At 35.8% G+C, this 9,679-nt stretch overlaps 3 long non-coding RNA genes across 3 annotated transcripts; all 3 read right to left on the minus strand.

Moving 5' to 3' along the window:
• Positions 1-414: 414 nt before the first annotated feature.
• On the minus strand, positions 415-1,599 carry LOC106297553. Its single transcript, XR_001261443.1, has 4 exons — positions 1,502-1,599; positions 1,185-1,342; positions 918-1,102; positions 415-839 (listed from the first exon to the last, which is right to left on the minus strand). It is a non-coding gene; the product is annotated as an uncharacterized LOC106297553 (long non-coding RNA).
• Positions 1,600-1,787: 188 nt separating this feature from the next.
• On the minus strand, positions 1,788-2,131 carry LOC106298468. Its single transcript, XR_001261475.1, has 3 exons — positions 2,107-2,131; positions 1,960-2,028; positions 1,788-1,883 (listed from the first exon to the last, which is right to left on the minus strand). It is a non-coding gene; the product is annotated as an uncharacterized LOC106298468 (long non-coding RNA).
• A 13-nt stretch (positions 2,132-2,144) lies between these two features.
• On the minus strand, positions 2,145-2,698 carry LOC106298477. The gene is made up of 4 exons (XR_001261478.1): positions 2,669-2,698; positions 2,422-2,574; positions 2,275-2,328; positions 2,145-2,186 (listed from the first exon to the last, which is right to left on the minus strand). It is a non-coding gene; the product is annotated as an uncharacterized LOC106298477 (long non-coding RNA).
• Between the last annotated feature and the right edge of the window lie 6,981 nt (positions 2,699-9,679).

Consider the following 9,679-nt stretch of genomic DNA (forward strand, 5'->3'; position numbering starts at 1 on the left):
GTTATTTGTAGGTTGACTAAATTTTCTTACACATTTTAATAAATCTTGAGCATATGAGCGAAATCAAGTTACTGAATATCTGATGTTCTGTTTCGTCAAAGTCTGAAAGTAAGGTAGAATAAGTAAACTGTATGGAAAATTAGAAAACTATCGTAGATATTGCTATTCTTAGGAATTTGGGAAACTTTTATATATTTCCATGGTGGGATTTCTGGTCCTTTGTATGAATCACATTCCTTGTTCGAAGATTTTTCATGCAAAATATGTTATCAATGTCTGTCATTATTTGCTTAGTTTTCCTTTTACGCAGAGGCATTTGATTAAGAGTTGGCTTATAATGACGACATAACCAAGAGCAAATTGATTATATGTTTCATCTATGTATTGGGTCCTGTCTTGCATGAGAATGGTTCATTATAAAATAAGAAAAGAGTAATATTAAAAAACTTCAAACGTCTAGCAACTGGAAACGAAAACAAATGCAACAGAATTGTAAATTAGATAGGGGACCTTCTGTCCTAACATAAACCGAATGAAAAAAAGACAAAGCATATGTCAACACATTGGCTTAGTTCCTCATATCATCTCCTTCAAAGATCTATGCATTTCGGGCCTTCTTCAGTGGATTTCCCTTCTGGTGAACCTTGGGCGACGTCACAAACGTCCTCAGAAATTGATTCCTATTGCTCACTGTTTGGTATGGTTCCCTCAGCATCAGATGGTTCCTTGGGTTCGTCACCACCCTCAGGGGGATTACAGCCAGAGGAGACACCAAAATGGAACTTGGAAGAAGCACATTTCTTTCCATGCTTATCATCATCAGGGTTGTGGGCACCACCCTATTGAGAAACAGTAGAACATATTACTATTTTTGTTATATAAGGAGTCAAGTAAATATATTATTTTTATTGATGTACATGTGGAGCAAAAAAAGGTCCTGGTATCCTATCAGTGGGATCGAAGATCCTTGCAATAGTGAAGGACTTATGATTAGCCGAGAAATTGAATTCACTGAGCTTGAGATAGAATATGTATGTATTTCCAACAATGTCTTTAGGAATTGAGGGAGTTGATAGCCTCTTGGGTCTTGTTCATCTTGTCCCTAAATTTGATCAAACACAATAAATTGTGATGAATTAAAATGGTACCGTAAACAAAGATTATAATATTCTTATGGAGGATACCATAGGGTTTGTAACCTCTGCAGCCCTGACACCTGTCAGCTTAGACATAACTCAGTTGAATGCAACAAACACAATTGTATAACAATAAGCCTGTGAACTGGCACATTTTCTTTTCTTAAAGATGCATGTAATCCCGAAGACTCATTTATTGCCATGACCTAAAAGGAAAGGTAATAGCCAAGTGAATATGCCAGAAGGAGAGACCAAGTCCTATTCAAATTTATCCTTAATGGGGTAGAAGAATAAAGCTAATTAAGTGTCTCAGTAACCACATGTAAACTAATGATCTTTATGAACAGGTAAGAGAATGGTGCTACCGTTGGGATGGTTACAATGACAAACTCAGTAGTGTCCACATCACAGAAAACATTTAGAACTTTCTCCATTCTATCTTTCAGTTGGTCCAACTCGTTGGACTGTCTCAAAAAAAAGAATCTTTAGAAGAATTCGAAAAAAGTATTGATTCAGGAGAAAAGGCCTATACTTACAGGTCCTTGTTGTTGCATCTCCTTTTTATCAAAGACGGACGTAAATGCTGAAGCTGCCGCAGTGATCTTCTTCTTGAGCTGAATATCAAATATAGCTAAGCTAAGCTAAAGATAACAAAAGGATAAAAAACTGAATCATCAAACCTTTGTTATTTTTCCAATTGAAGAATCATAGAAATTGGACAGAAAAAAGAAGCCGCAAAGTATGTCCCTGCAAGAACACTATACGAAAATTATAACAGAATCCACCAAGTGGAATACTCTAGACTTAGAATATATATACTAACCGTGGGAGCAGTATCGAAGACTATATGTGTAAACCTATTGTATTCTGGTGACTCCATAAATTGAAGAACCTGTCAAGACTCAAGAGATCTAAACATTAGACATTAGTTATAAAAAACAAAGTTCATCTTCAGGGGATTTCAACATACGTGCCTTGGATATAACTGCTATTTCGTCAAATACCAGGTGATGCAGCATTGAGCATATCTTCAAGATTCAAGCTCCCTAACTACAAAAAATAATGGACAACGCATCTCTATGACATTTACAAAGTTTTCCCAAACCAACAAAAGTATAAAAGAAAAGAGAATACAAACCTCCCCAGCAAACATCCCTAGCCCCATCCTCGCACCCATACAGCTCATGTCCCTCTCAAACAATCCATTTTATTGAAAAGGTAAGAAAACCTCTTAGTAAGAGATTTGTAAGCAAAAGGGAACAAATCGTACTTTGGAATGTCTTACTTGGTTAGTTTGGATAGGTAACAACGCACCTTCTAACGGATTTCTCGGAGTCAAACTCAATATAATTTAAGAAGCCAGAGAAGGTGGGAACTTTTCGTGGAGGTCAAACGAATGGCTCGCCAGATGCTTTCTGGAGTATCTCATCATCAGAAACTGCAATGTTCCCAGCCCAATATCATCAGTAGCAACATGAGTTCAAAATGTCCCTAGTCAAATGGTCCAGTAAAGAAAAGGGCAAGTTCATTACGATCATCTTGATAATCTTCGTCAAGCGAAAGTCTATAAGAACGATGTTGTAGAACCCTTGCCGCCGTCGACACGAACCGCTCAACTCGGTCATACTCTCCAGAAAACATCCCGGAGAGGTTGAAACCGGGAGACCCCGAGATGATGTGGAACTTGAGATCCCGGAGTTGTAGTGGAGTATTGATTATGCAGAAGTGGATCAATCGAACTGAATCACTGTGGTATCAAGCGAAGAAGACGAAGAGGGAGAGCCGTAGATCCTCGAGACTTCTGTCCCAAACTCAATAAACTCAAGTCCAAGCCCAACTGACGTGTTTTAATGAAATGTTGTGATTGGAGGAATTTAATAAGTGACGTGGACAGCTTCCCTGTTCTCTATATCTTCCTTTTAGAATTGTAGATATGTGTGTATGCTTGGTTGACAATTTCCTAAATACTATGTATGTATAAAACGTACACGAAAGGTGATAATAATTAAGAATACTAATTAAAAGACTATTTCCGGTTTGTGGGTAATGGAATAGCTGTTTACTGTAAGAAAACAAGAGAAACGAGTCATACATGATTTTGAACTTGAAGTATATTTCGTAGAAGTGAATCCCTAAGAGTAAGCAAAAACTTAAATAAAATAAATTATGAAGTAAAGATAAAACGAAATATTGGTAATAGAATTATTGTTTTTATAAATAAATTATAAATATAAGATAAAATGATACATAAGCAATAAACTAAGTAAATATGAAAGAAATAAAATATAAGAAAACAAAATAAATTAAATAACACACAACAAAGAAGTTGGTCGATTAAATATTGTCGACCAAAATGGCAATCCGAAAGCATAATTGTAAATCATACTGATACTTAAAATATTTTAATCATATTATTACCTAATTTTATTCAGAAAATGATTTTATATATTTGTTTACTTGATATTAAATAAGTGAATCTTTTAGAAATATTAATTATTGTTTGTAGTTAAATATGAATTGTTTTCCACGAATGATATATTAAAGGGCAAAAGATACACGATTTCATACAATAATCTCTTACGTTGCAACTGTGTAATCAATAGGAAATATGTTCGTACCAAACCAATTTTATTATGTTAAATATAATAAATGAAGAAAGTAGACTTACTTAAAATAGATGTCTGTTATCAATAGACAGCAACAATTTCATAATGATATAAAATAAAACTTCGGGAAAAAAATTTGGGATTGCATCCTATCGTAAATTAGGGCTTTGAATAGCACTTGCGACCATGCCACCTGTGAAATCCTCGAATGATATAAATATAAAGCTGAATTAAAAAAGAACTCAAGGTTTTTATACAAATAATTATAATAACATTATGATAAGACAAACTCCTAAGGTAAAAAAAAGGAAACAAATTGAGCACCTCGATATGAAGCCCAAAATTTCTGGCGGGTCATTATCGAAAAGCATTTGAGATCTTTCTGTGTTTGTAATAAATGTGAAGCCCCCCTAAGAAAGTAACACATATATTTTCTTAGTCACGCAACACTAACATATAATATAACAAAGTTGTTATTTTCATATCAAGTGAAACAAACCTTCACCCATTCAATTCTCCATAAGCTTAATACACAAACCAGCGGATTAGCATTGGTAGAAATCCAGAAATCATTAAACTTGTCAGCTTCAATTCCATATACCACACACTTAAGCTGTTTTAAGCTATATTTAATAGTAAAGATTGAAAAAAAAAAAATCAAACCGGCAACGGAGTTAAACCCCGCCATGAGTGTTGTGCTTGCAAGAATGTATTAAGAAGGAGACGGTGGTGAGAAAATGTAGCTAGAAGGCCTTGTATTTATATATGATTGGCGTGTGTATACGGTAAATAATGATTGCTAATCGCCATCCTTATTTGAGTAATTCAAATTAACACTAATTCCCAAAACTTGCCATAATTATTTTCGTAATTCAAATTCACAGCGGATTCATTGGAATATTATAGGAAACAAACAGATATATTGGTCAACGAAAATAAATTTAAAATAAATCAGGGTCGATGAAATAAAAACTATATGATTCGGTTTTGACTTAAAATTTCTATTACCAGAATTGTATAATATTAATGAGTACGTACATATTCCGAGTTAGTGTCATATTTAGCTCAAAACATTCTCAATTTGGAATATTATGAATATCATGCATTGTCACGCACGTAATGCTAATTGACAATGCCCTTACGATTTTTGGAAAGTTATAGTAAGAGAATAAATGTCATAATGGAATGTTAAGAATATATATTAATCGCGTAGTACCTTATTTTTCTCAGTCACGTAATACCTTATTTTTTAATCGCGTACTAAATTAGTTCCAGAATTAAGGTCATTGAGTATCATTTTAAATATTTAAAAACAAAGAAAATTAGGAAACTAATAAAGTTTATTAGAGCATCTTTATCCGGGGATACTAGAGGGTTTCTTAGCGTGTGGGTCCCGCGTGAGACCCACTTTTTTTTAAGAAACCGGTTACAAAAACTACTAAATAGTAGTCGGTTCTTAAGGGTTTCTTACACTGTTCGCGGGCCCCACTAACACGTGGCGGCTCACGATTGGTTCGTTTTTTTTTTAATCGAAAAAGTAAAAAAAAAAAAAAAATTAAGAAACCCCATTTGGGGGGGTTTCAGAGATAATGATGCTATTATAAGATTTAAGACAATTCATAACAGATTCTCTCATAATGACATGATTGACAATCACCATGTGTTTTAGGAAACAATAACATTCTCTAAGTGTAATATTAAAACACAATCGCCATGTATTTGTTTTATATCTAAAAAAAGTATTTGTGTTTAAACGTTGATACACCGTGTTTACTTCTGTCACTAGGTGATAACCCGCATCCTGTGCGTAAAATTTGTCTTTAAATTATTATCTTATATACATTTATTAGTTTATATTAGCATAATATAATATATATTTTTCTCTAACTGCATAATTATAAAACAATTTTTCTAAAGTATAGCATATTTATATTTCAAATTTATTAGGTATCACAAAAAGAATATTTTCAGTTATAATTATATAACAAATTAGCGTACGTGTTACATATTTATATTTATATCATTGGAATTAATATTGGACATGCAAATTATAAATCAAATAATTATATTTTTAAAAGTATAACCATATTCGTAGATAATATATGAACTACAAATATTTGAGTTACAAGTTTGTTTTAAATTAGACCCGATATGTGAAATTAGACAAATTGTTAGCATGCCTACTCTAAACGTTTAGCTATTGAATATGAGTATACTAAGAAATGTTGATTACACAATATAACACTTTTTATCTTTCTCTTACAGTGAGAAGACACTTTCCATATGTGAAACACATTCTGATGGGACCAACATATTGTTTGGACAATTATGCCCTGAAAGGAAAGAGCTCTGAAAGGGAAGAGCCCTTTCAGGCTGGTCGTTACGGAGAATCAGTTGTGTTTCAAGTGTTTTTTTTCTTTGATCAATCTTTTGAAGCATTTAAGTTTGTAGGTTTATAGATAAAAATATCTTATTTATTACATTAAATTATAATTTTTTTTCTTTATATTTCAACATCCAGTTTTGATATATTTTTAAATATTTCAATATTTATATAAAAATGCGTGGACATGGACGATAAAAGTGTGGACATGGACAAAAAAATGTGCGAAAAAAAGACATGGACATGTTCGTGTGACTACGTGGATGAATGTTTGTGGACGGTTATATGTGAACAGTATGCATAGATATAGACGATAAAAGTGTGGGCGCAAAAGATGTAAACATGGATGGAAAATGTTATTTGTTGATACACCGTCTTTATTTCTGTCATTATATATATATATATATATATATATATTTTTTCTGTCATTATATTTGAATTGCATAACAATGTTTAATCATATAGACGATGAGATGGAGTTGAAAAAACGTAATATGAAATTTTTTGGTACTCTTCTTTTACAACCTATAGATTGATATACAAATTTTTATATCTTAAAAAATATTCCAAAAAACAGTTTCTTTTCATAATTATAAACACAAAACAGAATCAAACAAATTAGTCACAGTTCTGCATTAGTATATTTTCCTCAGCCAAAGGAACATACATGGTTTTACTAAACTATATTTTCTCGATTGAAATTCATTAGTTTTAGCTACAGTTTTCATGTTCCAACTTTTATTTGTGCACGTACTTCAATCAAGTATCACGAACGTGGATGATATAACTATCATATAACTTTCGGCTGCTATACTTAGTTTGAAAAGAGTATACATCAAAATACAAACCGGTAATAACTCAGAGTAAAACACATTAACAAACACGTTATATATTCATGTGAACAAAACATTACGCTAAGCTACAATTAATGAATAAAGGTCAAAGAATGTAATAAGTCTAGTAAAAAAAAGACAATTAATTAGAGAGGGTGAGAATGAATATGGTGTTGTCACCTAGGAAATTGCATTCTTGTTAATAATATATGAGTATAAGGTTAGTCTCCAATAATGCTCTTTTTTTTGTAGGAATATGAGAGAATGACTCTCAATTTATTTAAAAAAGAAACCCAAACTTCAGCTTACAAGACGAGTTTGTCGTGGCCGCAACGGTTCAGCAACATCCTTATGAACTAAAACAGCGACCTCAATCGGTGGCACAACAAAACTATGAAAACCAAACAGAAGAGAAAATGCAAGGTTACCCAAACCATCAGCTAAGCGGTTTGCTTCCCTATACAAATGAACGAATCGGACCAGCCAGTCCCTTGTCAAGAAGCCATGGCACAAGCGTACCAGGAAAGACAGCGGATGAGTATCCCCAATCCCTATCATAAGAAACTCCATCACCATCATAGAATCGACCTCTACCTCCAGCCTTCTCACCCATTTCTCCCAAGCAACCACTAAACCATAGTACACACCCCATAACTCCGCTAATGGTGCCGTACAACTACCTATATTAATCGCAAAACCACCACACCACTCGCCTTCTCCGTTTCGCAGTGCTCCCCCTGCAGCCGCCGGCCCCGGGTTCCCATGTGATGCACCGTCCGTGTTCAGTTTCATCCACCCCACACAAGGTGGCTTCCATCCCACCATTATCTCAACCATATGTCTTTCCTTTATGTGAGCATTCTCTGCTCTATTCGCTGCTATAACTCCCTTAGCCAAGTCACGTAAGAACTTGACTCTATCTCTCCACAGTCGAGTATCACCAAATACATTTCCACATCTCCACTTCCATCCCCACCACAGAGTCAAAACGAATATAGTAGCCCACGGAATACCACCACCTTCATTGTTGTCACATAGGTTCTTATATAACCATTCCAGTAACTGCATTTTGAAGAAAGCATCCCTTCTCGTTCTCGGAACAAATCTCTCCCATATACCTTTTATCGCATGACAATCACGTAACACATGTATTATCGTCTCAATTCCTCCTCTGCAGACCTGGCATAAGTCAGTCCCACTCAGGTGCTTTCTATGTCTCTTGGTTTGCCACTAGCCAGAGGAACATTCGAACTCTCTCAGGTGCTACAACGCGCCACATAGATCAAAAGAAACTCCCCATCTGCGGTCTTGGATTCTCATCTCTTGTAAGCAAGGCGTATGCAGACGTCACTGTAAACTGCCCATTCGGAGTCTGCCCCCATGCCAAACGGTCCTTTGCTCCAGTAACAGTATCCACTACTACTGCCATAAGCTCTAGTCTTCTCTCAGCTGTTACCAACGGGGTAATTCTATCAAAATCCCAACCTCCACCTTCCCCCCCACATATCTATAACTGTTATATCTTCACATCCTTCTAGAAGCCCTGCAATCACTTCAGTCATGAGTGGTTGGCCTGCTATCCAACTATCCGTCCAGAACCTGATATTTCTCCCATTACTAGTGACCCAGCTATGGCCTACAAGAACCACTTCTTTTATCCCCATTACCACACTTTTCCATGTTGACGAGCTAGAGCTACTCCCTACCATCCAATCTGTGTCATGTATGTCCCCCACGCCGTACTTACTTCGTAAAACTTTGGCCCATAAGCTCTCAGTATCGTGTAACATACGCCATTCCACTTTAGCTAACAAGGCTTTGTTTTATCTCTCGACACCCTGATCCCCAAACCTCCGGCCGCCTTCGGTTTGCATATTTTATCCCAGGAGACTAAGTGTTGTCCACTTCCCCACACAAAGCTCCTCGCTAGGGTATCAAGCTTCTTCAGTATACCCACTGGCATGCTAATCGTACTCATCGTATGCACCGGGATTGATGACAGAACCGACTTTGTCAATGTTACCCTTCCTGCAAGGCTTAATGTTTGTTTCTTCCATCCTGCTAGCCGTGAAGCTACTTTCTCCAGTACTTCTCCAAAAGTATCTTTATTAATTCTTTTCTGTAGTATCGGCATCCCCAAGTATTTTCCCAGCTCCTTTGTTGATGCAATACCACTTTCTCTGCTTATTCTCTCTTCTCTTCCTCTAGAGACATTATTAAAAAAGAAAATCTTCGATTTCTGGAGACTTACTTTCTGACTAGAGGCTTTACAAAACTTCTCCAACACTTTCCTGATCACTCGAATCTGCGTCACCGATGCCTCTGCAAATAGGATTAGATCATCTAAGAAGCAAATGTGAGATAGCTGTGGACCACCTCTCGACAATCTTATCGGTTTCCATCTTTTATCATCCACTGCTTTCTCAATCAGTTGATATAATCTCTCCATGCATAAGACAAACAGGTACGGGGAGAGTGGTTCACCTTGTCGCAGTCCTCTTGATGGCTTAAAACGAAATGGATGTCGACGTGCATCACCCTTAACCTCCGGTGTGAGCTGTAGATACAAAGGAGCGTGATCTGATGCTAAGAAAGGTAAATGCCTCACACTTGCCTCCTGCCACCTGAGTCTAGACTGGGCACATCATAATATTCTATCCAGCCTCTTCGCTACAAATGTGCTTTCAGTTTTCCCTCTTTTCCATGTGAATTGATTGCCAT

This window comes from Brassica oleracea, chromosome C1 (assembly GCF_000695525.1).
Source record: "Brassica oleracea var. oleracea cultivar TO1000 chromosome C1, BOL, whole genome shotgun sequence".
NCBI classification, from domain to species: Eukaryota; Viridiplantae; Streptophyta; class Magnoliopsida; order Brassicales; family Brassicaceae; genus Brassica; species Brassica oleracea.